Source organism: Arvicanthis niloticus, chromosome 8 (genome assembly GCF_011762505.2).
Source record: "Arvicanthis niloticus isolate mArvNil1 chromosome 8, mArvNil1.pat.X, whole genome shotgun sequence".
Lineage (NCBI taxonomy): Eukaryota > Metazoa > Chordata > Mammalia > Rodentia > Muridae > Arvicanthis > Arvicanthis niloticus.
The window spans coordinates 84,624,839-84,638,670 of NC_047665.1; positions in this window are offsets into that span (position 1 = coordinate 84,624,839).

Consider the following 13,832-nt stretch of genomic DNA (forward strand, 5'->3'; position numbering starts at 1 on the left):
GGATGATTAGATATTTGAAGGTATTAAAATTATTTCAAGCATGATAATGGTCTTATGACTCTTTAATCATTACCATCTTGACTAATACACTAAAGTATTTGTAAATTAGGTAATGGTAATGTGAGTCTAGGATTTGGGTCAATATTAAAATGAAGCTGCTTGGAGCTGTTAATTATTGTAACAGGACAATGGGCACATGTGAATCTATTAAACTCTTTTCTTCAGTTTTACATATTTTTGAATTTTTATAAATTTTTCGATGACTGGAGTTTTGTAAAAGTGTAAGTCATGTCACACAAGCTACCAGAGTTTCTGGGATCGCTACAGAAAGGCTCAGAAATGTATTCTCAGATGAATGCTTTCTATGCTTCTCGGATAAAAACTTCTCTGCTGAAGAAACTGTTATATTTGAATGCTTAGCTTCCTTCTTAAAGATTAAATGATTCTTTTGGAACTGAAACGAAGTCAAGCAGCAAACACACTTCCAGTGAAATTAATTCTAAATTTCTCCTGGACAATAGAGGGAACATATTATAAAGAATGAAGATATCAACTTGATAATGTAGAAAAACTTGATCCAGAACAAAACTGTGGGGATAAGAAATCAATCTGGTGGTTCCTCAGAGAACTGGGAATAGTTTTACCTCAAGACCCAGCTATACTACTCCTGGGCATATACCCAAAAGATACTCCAACATATCATGAAGGCACCTGCTCAACTATGTTCATAGCAGCTTTATTTGTAATAGCCAGAAACTGGAAGCAACCTAGATGTCCCTCAGCTGAAGAATGAATAAAGAAAATCTGGTATGTCTACACAGTGAAATACGATTCAGCTATTAAAAACTAAGAAATCATTAATTTTGCAGGCAAATGGATGGAATTTGAGAATATTATTTTGAGTAAGAGGGAATCCAATCCCCAAAGGGCATGCATGGTATATATTCATTTATAAGTGGATATTAACCATAAACTACAGGTATCATGTTATACTCCACAGACCCAAAGAAGCTAAACAAGAAGAAATGCGCAAGCCAGGAAGAATGACTCTCACTTAGAAGGGGGAATAAAATAGTCATAAGAGGCAGATGGAAGGAGAGAACTGGAGGGAAGGGAGATGGGAAGGGGAATGGGGAATTCAGGATCAGGTCTGGGGAAGGACAGGAGAGATTGACATGAAAATGAATGGAAGTCTGCAACTGACAGGGATGAGGAGTTGGGGGGTGGGGAGGGGAGGGAGGAATGTCTCTAAAACAAGACAGAGACCTAAGATAAAAGGGGTAGCCAAGAATCAATGGGGGTGACCTTAACTGTGATTCACTACATTGAAGACATAAAACCTGAAGAAGCCACTCCCCAGTAAAGTGATAGAGACACCAACCCACCCACAAATCTTTCAACCCAAAATTTATCCTGTCTACAAATAATGTAGGTAATGGCGGTTGGAGCAGAGACTGAGGGAATGATCAACCAATAACTGGCTCAACTTGAGGCCCATCCTATAAGCAAGCACGAGTCCCTAACACAATTAATGATACTGTTATGCTTGCAGACAGGAGCTCGTTGTCCTCTGAGAGGCTCCACCCAGCAGCTGACTCAGACAGAGATAACCACAGCAAAGCAGTTGATAAACCTTGGGGAACTCTTATGTAAGAATAGATGGAACAATTGCAGAAAGCCCAGAAGTCTACAGAAACTCCACAGGAGAACCAACAAAGTCAAATAAAATGTTTTCCCCACAGACCTCTCCTGGACCCTGGGGACTCTCAGAGTCTGAACCACCAAGCAAAGAATATACACTGACTGGACCTAGGTCTCCCTGCTCATATGTAGCGGATATGCAGCTTGACCTTCACCTGGGTCCCAAACTGGACTGGGGGCTGTCCCAAAGCTGTTGTCTATTTGTAGAATGTGTTGTACAAGCTGGAGTGCCTTGTCTGGCCTCAGTGGGAGAGGAAGAGCCTAGACTCACAGAGACTTGAAGTGCTAGGGGGAGAGGTGATAGTCAGGGAAGGTCTCATTCACTCAGAGAAGAGGGGGAGGGGATGGAGAAAGCGGGGGGGGGGGGTGACTAGGAGGGGCAGTGAGGGGGATGTAAAGTGAAATAAGTTAACAAAGATAAATTAAAAACAAACAAAGAAATAAGAAACGATGACAAGGGAGAGTGACCATTTCTCTATTACTCATACTGACCAGGGTTAGTGTTATATTAATTATGAGACCAGAAATAAAATAAAGAACCTACACAGGTGTTACTAAAAGGTAGTTTATATATATACATGTGTGTGGGTGTATCACTAGAAAGTAGTACTGTTGTTGTACTTGTTTTGCTGTGTAACAAAGTACTGCAAACATACTGAGTTACAATGGCACTCCCTTGTTATTACCCCATAGTCTCTTTGTGTCTCCATGTGTCTCCTTGGCAGAGCATGGCTGGGTACTCCACTTAGGGGTTTCAGAAAGCTCAGCTCAAAGTGTTGGCCATGCTTAGTCTCATGGAGGAGCTAGAAGAACACATACTTAGAAACACATTCTTTTGACTGGAAAAGTTTCAGTTCCTTACACCTTTATGGCCAAGGCCCCCGTTTCTTGGGCCACATCTCCCAGCAACCCACCTCTTTTCTGTTTTCTCCTCTCTTCAAGCTAGCAACTTTTTATTGATTATATGTCATTCTTTACATATTTGCTTTCTCTTTTAGAGACATGGATAGAGAAAACATTTTCTTTTTTAATAATTAAAACTTTAAAAATCATTATTCATTGAGATCAGCCAGGCCGAAAGACTATACATCTCCATGAACTTTGATATGCTTAAAATAACCATTCTGAGGCTCTGAAACTTCACACTGTATTTTATTTCTCACTATCAATTTTATTTTTTTGTACTTACCCACTTCAAAAGAGAGAAAAACTAAATGGCAGTGATAAAACTAGAATAACACTTAGCTTTAGATGGCCTTTCATGACCCATGTATCCCTTACCTGCATTCAGCCCTTCCTCAGCACCTGATATTTACCCTTTCCTGTTCTCATTTCTACATCTTATAGTCTGCCTACATTTACATTTTATATGTACATACACAAACACACACACACACCACCTATATATCACACATGCATATATTATATATTTTTTACAGGTTCTTTCTGAGATTCTGTGACCTTGCCTAACATTATATACATTCTAAGGCCTTGTATCTTCTTTCAAGGAAACTGAAAATAATATATATATATATATATATATATATATATATATATATATCAAAGAAGGATGGATGAACAAATTGTAGTACCTTTCCACAGCTGAGAATTACCCAGCTGTTTAAAAATAATGATGAAATTTACAAGCAAATGAATTAAACTAGAAAAAAAAATCATCTTGAGTGAGGTATCCCAGACCAGAAAGACAAATATGGTATGTACTCACTTATAAGTGGATATTAGCTGTTAAGTTCATGATAAGCAAGCTACAATCAATAGATCTGGGGAGGTTAAGTGGAGGAGAGGTCTGTGGGGGAAGCATCAGTCTCTCTGAGAATGGAAAATAGACTAGATTTTATTGGTGGACTAGGTACAAGTGAGGATGGGAACAGGAGGGATCAGGTTGGCAGGTAATGGGATAGATGAAGAGGGTGTTGGGAAGAATGGCTGGAAACAGTCATTTGGGGAGAGGTATAGAAATCTAGTACAGTGGAAACTTCCTGCCATTTGTAAAGGCGGTCACAGTGAGGACTCCTAGCAGGGGAGGATATGGAGTCCAAATTGGCTATCTCTTGCAGCCAGGGCAGGCTTCCAGTGTCAGGACTGGATTGTATTTGGTTGGGTTGTTGGCCAAGGGGGTTCCATGAAATCCCCAAACAAACCAGGCTGATGCTAAGATAAATGATTCCTCCACACAAAATGACAATGGGGGCCTCATGATGAGGACAACACCCTCTCACCTTATAGAACATGGAGAAGTTGAGCTGGTACCTACATGGGGCCTTCAACCCTGCATTTTAGTATCTTTGGCACTGGAAGGTACTCTGCAGGCTATCCAAGAAAATTGTGGACACCAACCCAGCCACATAACCTTTGACCTACTTACAATCTCTTCTTCCTGCAAATCATGCTAAGGCAATGATGGCACAGAACATGTGGCTGTAGCCAATCGATATCTGATTTGATCTAAGACCCACTCCACGAGATGAAACCCACACCTGACATTGCATGAGTAACAAAGAACCAGAAACTAACTAGCCTGGAGATCTAGGGTAAAATAAAACATGACTGTTCTTTTAAAAATCAATAAAATGTTTTCTAGTAATTTTCTGCTATACTCATAGATCAGTGCCTTGTCCAATCATCATCAGAGAGGAAGTTTCTGGCAGCACAGAAACAGATGCAAGGACTCACAGCCAGACACTTATACAGAGAGAGAGAGGGAGAGGGAGAGAGAGAGAGAGAGAGAGAGAGAGAGAGAGAGAGAGAGAGAGAGAGAGAGCGCTGGAAGTCTCCATCGAATCCCTCCACAAGGAATTCCATGGGAAAGGAGGCAGATAGATTGTGTCAGAGGGGTTAGAGCACAACAGGAGAGCAAGGCCATCTGAATCAATTAAGGAAAGTGCATATGAGCTCAGAAGACTGGAGCAGCAAGCACAGGACTTATGCGGGTCTATACCAGATCCTCTGTGTATATATTATAGCTTTTAGCGTAGTTTTTTTTTTTTTTTTTTTTTTTTTTTTTTTTTATGGAACTTCTGACTTTTAAAGTGAGTGGGTCTCTGGCTCTTCTGCTCGTGGGATTTTTCTTCCTGTTGGATTGTTGTTACAACTTTGGCAAGAAAGTTTTTGCTTCATCTTATTATATTTTATTTTGTCATGTTTCGTTGTTATCTTTTAGAAGCCTGTTCTTTTCTAATGAGAGAAGACAGGAAAGGGAGTAGATCTAGAAAAGAGTTGGAGGGGGCTTGGAGGAGTGAAGGGAGGGAAAGCTACAATCAGGATATATTCTATGAGAAAAGAATATATTTTCGATTTTAAAAAATTATTATTTTCCCTCTTGTTGCTTTCTTTCTCTCTTTTTTATGTCTTGAAGAATACCTATTAAATTCGTTAGTCCATTTGTTTTTGTTTTATTTTTTATTTGATTTGATTTTCTGATATTGAATTTCTGCAATTTTTTGTAACTTTTGCATATAAGCTCCTTGTCTAAAGTACAGCTGATAAAGATTTTTCCCATTTCGTGGGTTGTGTGCTCTGTTGATATTTTTATTTGCTGTGCAAGATGTTTTATTTCATGTAGTCTCATCTGTTAATACTTGGGGCCAGTTGCTGAGCTCTTGGAATTCCATTTAAAATGTTCTTGCCTACCTCCATGTCTTCAAAAGCCTTCTCCATGTTTTCCTCAAACATTTTTGTCATTTTAGGTTTTAATTTCAGGTCTTTGATATCTTTTGAATTGATTTTTCTATAAGGTGAGAGATAAAAAACATAATTTTACTCTTCTGTAGATGGATTTCCAGGTTTGACAGTTCCACGTCTTGAATATGCAATCTTTTTTCCAATGTATGTTTTCGCTCCTTTGTCAAAAAATGTGGCTTTGTTGTTTGTTTCTAGGTTTTTTATTTTATTCCATTGCTTTCCTGTCTATTTTTGCAATAGTTCCAGGCTGTCTCTATCATGGAGAGACTAGGATTTCAGCTCCTGTGGTCTCTAATGCCAATATGGGCATGGGGTTCTGACTTCCAGTGGGCGCTGGAGGTCCCAGGGCCTATACTTCTGTAGATACTTCAGATCTGTGCCCCTAACTAACTGTGTACAGATAGTAAACAGACTTTAGTGGGTCTGAAGTTTGGTATCATGCTCCAAGCAGACTCAAAGACTCCATAGGGTGACTAAAGTTTTGAGGCCAACTGTTTGCCTTAGTGCTTAGTGTGCAGTTTTCTGTTCCTACCCAGCAAAAATCAACAGCACATTTCACCAGTCCTCATATTTAAACTTCATGCAGTTATCCCTCTAGGAAAGGTCACAGAAAATTAAAATTCTCAATAGTCTCAGAAAAAGGGGTAGTCAAAATGGAAAGACAAACCCACTCCAATAGATGGGCAAAGCACCAAAAAGAAACAATAAGAGTATAATACAGACACCACCCATGACTGGTTGCCAAACAAGTAACTCTTCTACAAGCTTTGTCTCCTTCAGAAATACAGGCATACCTGAAATGTCTGAGAAAGAATTGAGTTCATTTTTTTTAAAGAATTAATAAGCACATAGAAGATTCAAACAAACTAATGTATCAATTAAAGAAATCCATCCAAGAACCTGGCAATATGGTTCCCAAAGTCAATATACCTGCTAGCAAATTAGAGTCAATGGTTCAAAGCATGGAACAAAAGTTTATCAAGGTAATCAATCCTTATAAGAACAACAGTCTATTTGAGTAATAGAGTTTGTTAGTTTCATTACTTCTCTGTTTGGTTTCTGTCAAGATGACCTGTCCATTGGTGAGAGTGTGGTGTTGAAGTCTTCCACTATTAATGTGTGGGGTTCAATGTGTGATTTAAGCTTTAGCAATGTTTTTTTTTAAATATTGGTTCCCTTCCATTTGGGCATAGATGTTCAGAATTGAGACATCATCTTGGTGGACTTTTCCCTTGATAAAGTGTCCTTCTTCATGTCTTTTGATTACTTTGGGTTGGAAGTCACTTTTACTAAATATTAGAATAACTACTCCAGTTTGCTTTGTAGGTCTTTTTCCAGCCCTTTACTCTGAAATAATGTCTATCTTTGATGTTGATGTGTGATTTTTGTGTGCAGAAGAATGGTGGTCCTATTTTCACATCCATTCTATTATTCTGTTTATTTTTAATGATGAATTGAGTCCATCAATGGCAAAATATATTAAAGACCAATGACCATTTTGTTTTACAGACAACTTGGTTTAATTGTACATTTTTAAATTTAATTTAATTTTTTTTATTTATTCACTTTATACCCCTCTCACTGTCCCCTCCTGGTCTACACACACACACACACACACACACACACACACACACACATATTCCTTCTCTTATTCCTTCTTCCCTTCTCCTCTGAGCAGATAGGGACCCCCCCACCACCACCAGGTATTACCTCAACCTTGGCACTTCAAGTCTCTTCAAAGCTAGGCACTTCCTCTCCCACTGAGGCCAGACAAGGCAGCCCAGCTAGTAAAACATATCCTACAAACAGACAACAGCTTTTGGGACAGCTTACATTCCAGTTGTTCAGGACCCATGTGAAAGTCAAGCTGCATATCTGCTACATATGAGAAGGGAAGTCTAAAGCCAGCCATTGTATGTTCTTTAGTTGGTGGTTCAGACTCTAACAGCCCCGAGCATCCAGGTTATTTGACTCTGTTGGTCTTCCTGTGGAGTTCCTATGCCCTTTGGGACCTGCAATACTTCCTTATTTCTTCCATAAGAGTTCCCAAGATCTACCCACTGTTTGGCTGTGGGTAAGACCAATGAGTGCTAATTGATGTTATTTTGATGGTGGTGGTGATAGTTTCTCTCATTTTCTCTCTCTCTCTCTCTCTCTCTCTCTCTCTCTCTCTCTCTCCCTTCTTTTGTTTTGCTAGTTTGTAATTATTTATTTCCTGTGTTTTCTTGGGTATAGTTAACCTTCATGGGTTGGAGTTTTTCTTGTAGTATCTTCTGAAAATGGTTAAGATGGAAAAACTCAAGCAATAGCTCATGCTGGCAAGGATGTGGAACAAGGTGAATGCTTCTCCATCACTGGTGGGAGTGAAACTTTATAAACCTACTTTGGGAATCAATTTAGCAGCTTCTCAGAAAATTGGGAATAGACCTAGATAGAACACGCCTATGTATATACGCTAAAGAAGCTCCACCATAACACAATGAAACTTGTTTGACTATGTTCACAGCAGCTTTATTTGTAATGTTTAAAAGTTGGAAACAACCTAGATGTCCCACAACAGAAGGATTGATAAAGAAAATGTGGTCATTTGCACAATGGAGTATTACTCAGCCATTAAAAAAATAACATCATGAAATTTGCAAGCAAATGAATGGGAGTAACTCAGACACAGAAAGAATAACATGGTATGTACTCACTTATAAGTGGATACTGGCCATAAAGTACAGGATAACCATACTACAATTCACAGACCCAAAGAAGCTAAATAATACAAGGTCCCAATGTGTGAATGTTTGAATCTCACTGAGAAGGGAAAATAGATTAGACATAGGGGGTGGATTGAGGGAGAAGACTTGCTGAAGAATAGTGTAGGTATATGGACCAGAGGGATAAGGTTGGGAATGGAAAAAGGGAGAGAATACTGGAAGAGCCAACTGGATTGGCAGGTAGGCATCTCTAGGATGAACCAGATATCTAGGACAATGAAAAGTCCAAGGAATCTATGAGGGTTTCCCAGCTAAGACTCAGAGCAATGGGGGACATAGAGTCTGAACTAGCCATCTCCTATAAGCAGGCAGTATTTCCAATGGAGGGATTGGGACACCAACTCAGCTGCAAAACCTTACAGTCACAGTTGTCCTGCCTACAAGATGTACACGGGTAAAAGATGGAGTAGAGATTAAGAAAAGAGCCAACCAATGACTAGCCCCGCTCAAAACCATGAGAATGAGCCCACCCTTGACACTATTACTGATATTCTGCTATACTTGCAAACAGGAGTCTTGTATAACTGTCACCAGAGATGTTTCACCCAGCAACTCATGGAACTAATGCAGAGACTCACAACCAAACATTAAGTGGAGCTTGGGAATCCTGTGGAAAAGGAGGACGAAGGATTGAAGGAGCCAGAGGAGTCAAGGACACCACAAGAAACCCACAGAATCAACTACTGTGGACCCATAGTGGCTCATCAAGACTGAACTGCCAGCCAGAAAGCATGCATGGGATGAATCTAGGCCCTCTACACATATGTAACAGTTGTGCAGTTGAGACTTCGTGTGAGACTCCTAAAGCAAGTGCTGGGTATCTCCGAATACACTGCCTGCCTTTGGATCTCTTTCCTCTAACTGGGCTACCTTGTCTAGCCTCAATAGAAGATGATCCTAGTCTTATTGCAGTTCGCTATGCCAAGTGGATTGATATCCACGGGAGTCATCCACTTTTCTGAGGAGAAGAGGATGAATGTTAGATGGGATGGGCAAGGGGAGTTGGATGACAGAACTGGGAGGAGAGAATGGAGGGAAAGCTGTGATTGGGAGGTAAACTAAATAAATAACTTGATAAAACATGCACCACACACACACACACACACACACACACACAGTGGAAATGTTTTCCTTCAATAAGCCCATATCTGAAGGCAGATTCCCTCAGGAATCATCCTATCTAATATCAGATCATTTGGGTCTTTGGGGAAAATTTTTTGTTAATTGAATAACTGGAGAAAGCTAGGGAGTTTGAAAAGCATCTTAGAACCCAGTCTACCAAAGAATCGAAGCTAATAGGATGGAGTTGTGTCAGTCTCTTAGGGTGATCTAGCAACTTAACCACCAGGTGACAGCCTTAGCGCGCAGGAAGGTAGTACCTCAGAGAAAGGCCGAGCCCTACTTTACTCATCTTCAAGTAGAATTGGCATTTTCCTCTTCTCAATTCTGGTACTTTTCTGGTACTTTTCTCTGTACTTTTCCTTGGCTCCCCCACTACATCACTCTGGTCTCTGCCTCTGAACATGTGGTTTTGTTCCTGTGGTTTGGTCCAACTTTCTTCCTCATATGAAGTCATCATGAATGACCCATTCCAAACACCTCTCTGATTTGATTGCTTCTTCAAGGACTTTGTTTCTAAATATGGGCTCACATTAATAGGTGTTGTGGATTTGGACTACAACATAAATTTTTAACGTGGGAGATACAGAGACAAAGAGACAAAGACAGAGATAGAGAGAGAGGGAAAAAAGAGGGTATGTGTGCTTTTATTTGCTTAGCTATCTCTCTAGCCCTGATATAGTGCTTTGAAGATAAAATTCAACTCAAAACAGAAGGTAACATAAAGTTTAAGGGGAAGTAGAGATGTGGACGAACAAAACTGTCCCTGGTTGTTGGAGTGGTATGCTGGCCTGAGTACTTTGGAGTCACAACATTATCATAATTTATCAAGAATGTGAAGAGGCAGTAAAGATCATATATGTCATTAAATCATCCTGCCTTGTGTTTGCAAAAACATAAAAGACCCAATTAGTCCTACACGGCTGATTGCGTTCTTGGTTTCTATACCTGACATCATAACCAGATCTTTTACTTTTTAAAATTTAGTTATAGTGGTTAGCACATCAAGTGTTCAAATTATCGTGGCTCACTGTATTGCCTCCATACAAGTGTGGGTATGTGGTTATGCCTACTAACCCTTTCCTATGCGTTGTCTATCACCCCACTCCCACCTCTCCACTCCTTCCAACTCTTATCAATCCCATTCATACTTTCTAGTCATGGTAACATTTCTTTGTTTAGTTGTTGGTGGTGCTGATGTTGCTTGCTTGTTTGTTTCTGGATAAAGCATGTAATATTTGTCTTTCTTTTGAGTCTGGCTTACTTGCTCACTATCATATCTTCTAGTTGCATCTATTTTGTCATAAATGGCAGTATATCACTTCCATGATTGAATAATGGATGTGTGCTTACATGTGTGTAGATATATTTATAACCATCTATGCTTACATGGATAAGCACCATGGTTGCGGCTGTTGTGAGTAGTATGTCACAATACACAACTACACATGCAGGTATAGATGCCTTTTTTGTGTGTTGACTTAATTTCCTTGAAGTTTAACCTCAGTGTGTTATAGTAAAACCATATGAAAGTTACTATTCTATCTTTGGGAGGACCTTCCTTACTGTTTTCTGAAGTGGGTTGTACTGATATACACCCACCAATGGTGGAAAAGAATTTCATTTGTCCAATACATCTTTGCCAGAATTTACATATTTTAGATTTTTGATAGCAGTAATTCCAACTGGGTGATATATCTCACTGCATTTGTGATTTGCATTTCCCTGTAGATAATGATGTTGAAGATCTTTGTTGATGAACTTACTGGCAATTATGTATTTCTTTTTGAAAATCACCCACAGGCCCTTTTTGGTATTAATGTAGATAGTGCCTGGGCATTGCCATTTGTTAAGCCACCCTACCATCAAAATACCAATTGCTTCCATCCATGACAGAGAAGCTTTTATGGATGGGATGAATTTTCTCACTGAGAACATCTGTTTATGCTGAATAAAAGATAAATAATAGCTCTTACTTCAAAATCAGTGGGAAATCATTAAAACAATTAAGAGATTTTTTTAAAAATCCAAGCTGTGCACGGAGGCAGGCAGCTGAGAGTTTGGTTAAACTTGCTTGGATTTGGTACATATATTTTGCTTTATTTGTTTGTATTTATTTACCATTTCTATTACCTAGGGAAGGATCCATCTAATTCATGTCATAGGACAGGCAACAAACAAAAATAACTTTGCTAAGCCCTCTAGTCACACTTTATTACTCCTTTGTAAGGAGTAATAAAGTCACGGGAATTTCAATATGACAAGGACTTCCTTGTTATACTATGTGACCTTGAAAAATAAAAAGACACAAAACATGAGTCCCAAATGTTCCCTGTGTTTTCTTTAAGAATAGCAAGAGTAGGGCGGGGTGGGGACAAAAGGGTTTCAAACAAATCCACCAGATGGGCACCAGGTGTTCAAATATCTGAGACTATGGGAGACATTTCTCACTCACATCACCGCAATGTGTAAAATTGCTATCTAATGAGGAAGAGAGAATGCAGGGCAAGACAGATGTGAAGAAATATTAGGATATTCTGAAATATACAGAAAAGTACATTAGTTCTCAGATTCAACAATGATTTTAAACCCAAGCACTGTAAATACAAAGAAAAGCAAATCTCTACACCTCATAGTAACACCGCCAAATTCAAAGAAGAAAGCCAGAAAGCTCACAGATGTAAGCATACATGACTTGCTGAGGGTAATAAAAAGACTGATGCTCAGTTTATTTTCAATATCTTTGTAAGTTCTTTGATAATTTCATACAATGTATTTTGGTCATAGTCACACCACATGACACACCCCCCCCACTAACTCCCTCAGATTTACTCACCATCTCTCCACCCCCTTCCACTTCATATCCCTCATTCTTGTTTTTGTGACTATCAAATCCAGTTTGTTCTGGCCATGTACTCAGAGGTGTGAAGATATCCACAGGCTGTGCTACGGGCTGCACTATTAAAGAACTAGTTCTTCCTCTCCTAAGAGCTACCAACTATCCACAACTCCTCGGTTAGAAATGGGCTCTTGAGGCCCTCCCGTCTCTGTGCTGTAATGTGGACTAGCTTGATCTTGTCCAGGCAATCACACCTGTTGTGAGATACTTTTAACAGAAAAAAAAATAGATACCAAAGACAAGAGAATAACAAGATTCCATATGGAAGGAATGCTTTTTTATTAAACAAAAAACTAAGGAATCCATTGTCATACTATTCTTACAAATGAAACAGAAAAGAGAACTTACCAGAACCTTCCATGCCTCACTTCCTGTCTCCTGGATTTTTGGGGACCTGATGTCATCTGAAGCCAAGGCTGCTCTCAGACTTGTGACCGTCTTGCCTCAGCATCTTGAGTGCTGGGATGTCAAGCGTTAGATATATAAACCATGCTTACATAACCACATGGACAATTTCTTTAAACTGGCAGTTTTGTGAATTTTCTCTTTGTCACTCAAATGGAGCCTTCTTATTACAGTTTGTCTAGATTTACATTTATTTTTATTTACACAGATTGGGTATAAAATCAGTATTGTATCTGTGGCCTTACAATCTTTGTAAATTCAGAGAAAGGATAGAGGCAGAGTACTAAAGTCACTTAATTAACATTATACATTATAATTTTTATAGCAAGAATAAATTCTAACAATAAAGGACATGTTCATAACAATAAAGACTTCAGATAAAGATTACGATTTATATGCTGCTATGCTGCTATGAATATAGCAATATTGTAAACTATAAACAAGGTTACATTGCATTCTTATAACACACGAATAAATCTCAGCCTCATGATGAAGTTGCATGGTTTTTATCCCATGAGTAACTGTGTTATGTTCCCCAGGGCAGGTCATTGTCTTTGTTTTGATATCAGCAATAGGTAGGGCCACCTTACAAATACCTGTGCATATGTGCAGGCAAATTTTCTATTCTTGGCTGAGCATGCAGTGTGCCCAGTCTCAATTCAAAGACAATGAAAACTATGAAGACACCTTACCATGGCTCAGGCTGGAGACTAACTGAGCTCTTTGATACTGATGCTTGTGTGCATCCTCTGGATACTGATCTCCATCTCCCAACCATAACTGCAGCCTCGTCAATTCAAGATGTTTCCAACCCCGTGTTACATCAGTGTAGATGGAGGATGTCTTAGTTAGGGTTTCCATTGCTGTGAAGAGATACCATGGCCAAAGAAACTCTTATAAAGGAAACATTTAATTGGGGCTGACTTACAGTTTCAGAGGTTCAGTTCATTAACATCATGGTGGGAAGCATGGCATCATGCAGATGGACTTTCTATTAGAGCCGAAAGTTCTAAATTTTAAGCCAAAGGCAACCAGGAGAGGAATGTCTTCTAGTCAAATAGTAGAAGGAGGAGGTTCTCAAAGCCCACTCCAGAGTGGTACACTTGCTCCAATAAGGTCATACCTACTCCAACAAGGCCACTCTCTGAGCCAAGCATATTCAAGTCACCACTGAGACCTCTCCCTTAACATAGGAATCTACCCCTGCTTTGACCTATGGAATTTTACCCTCCATTCCAACA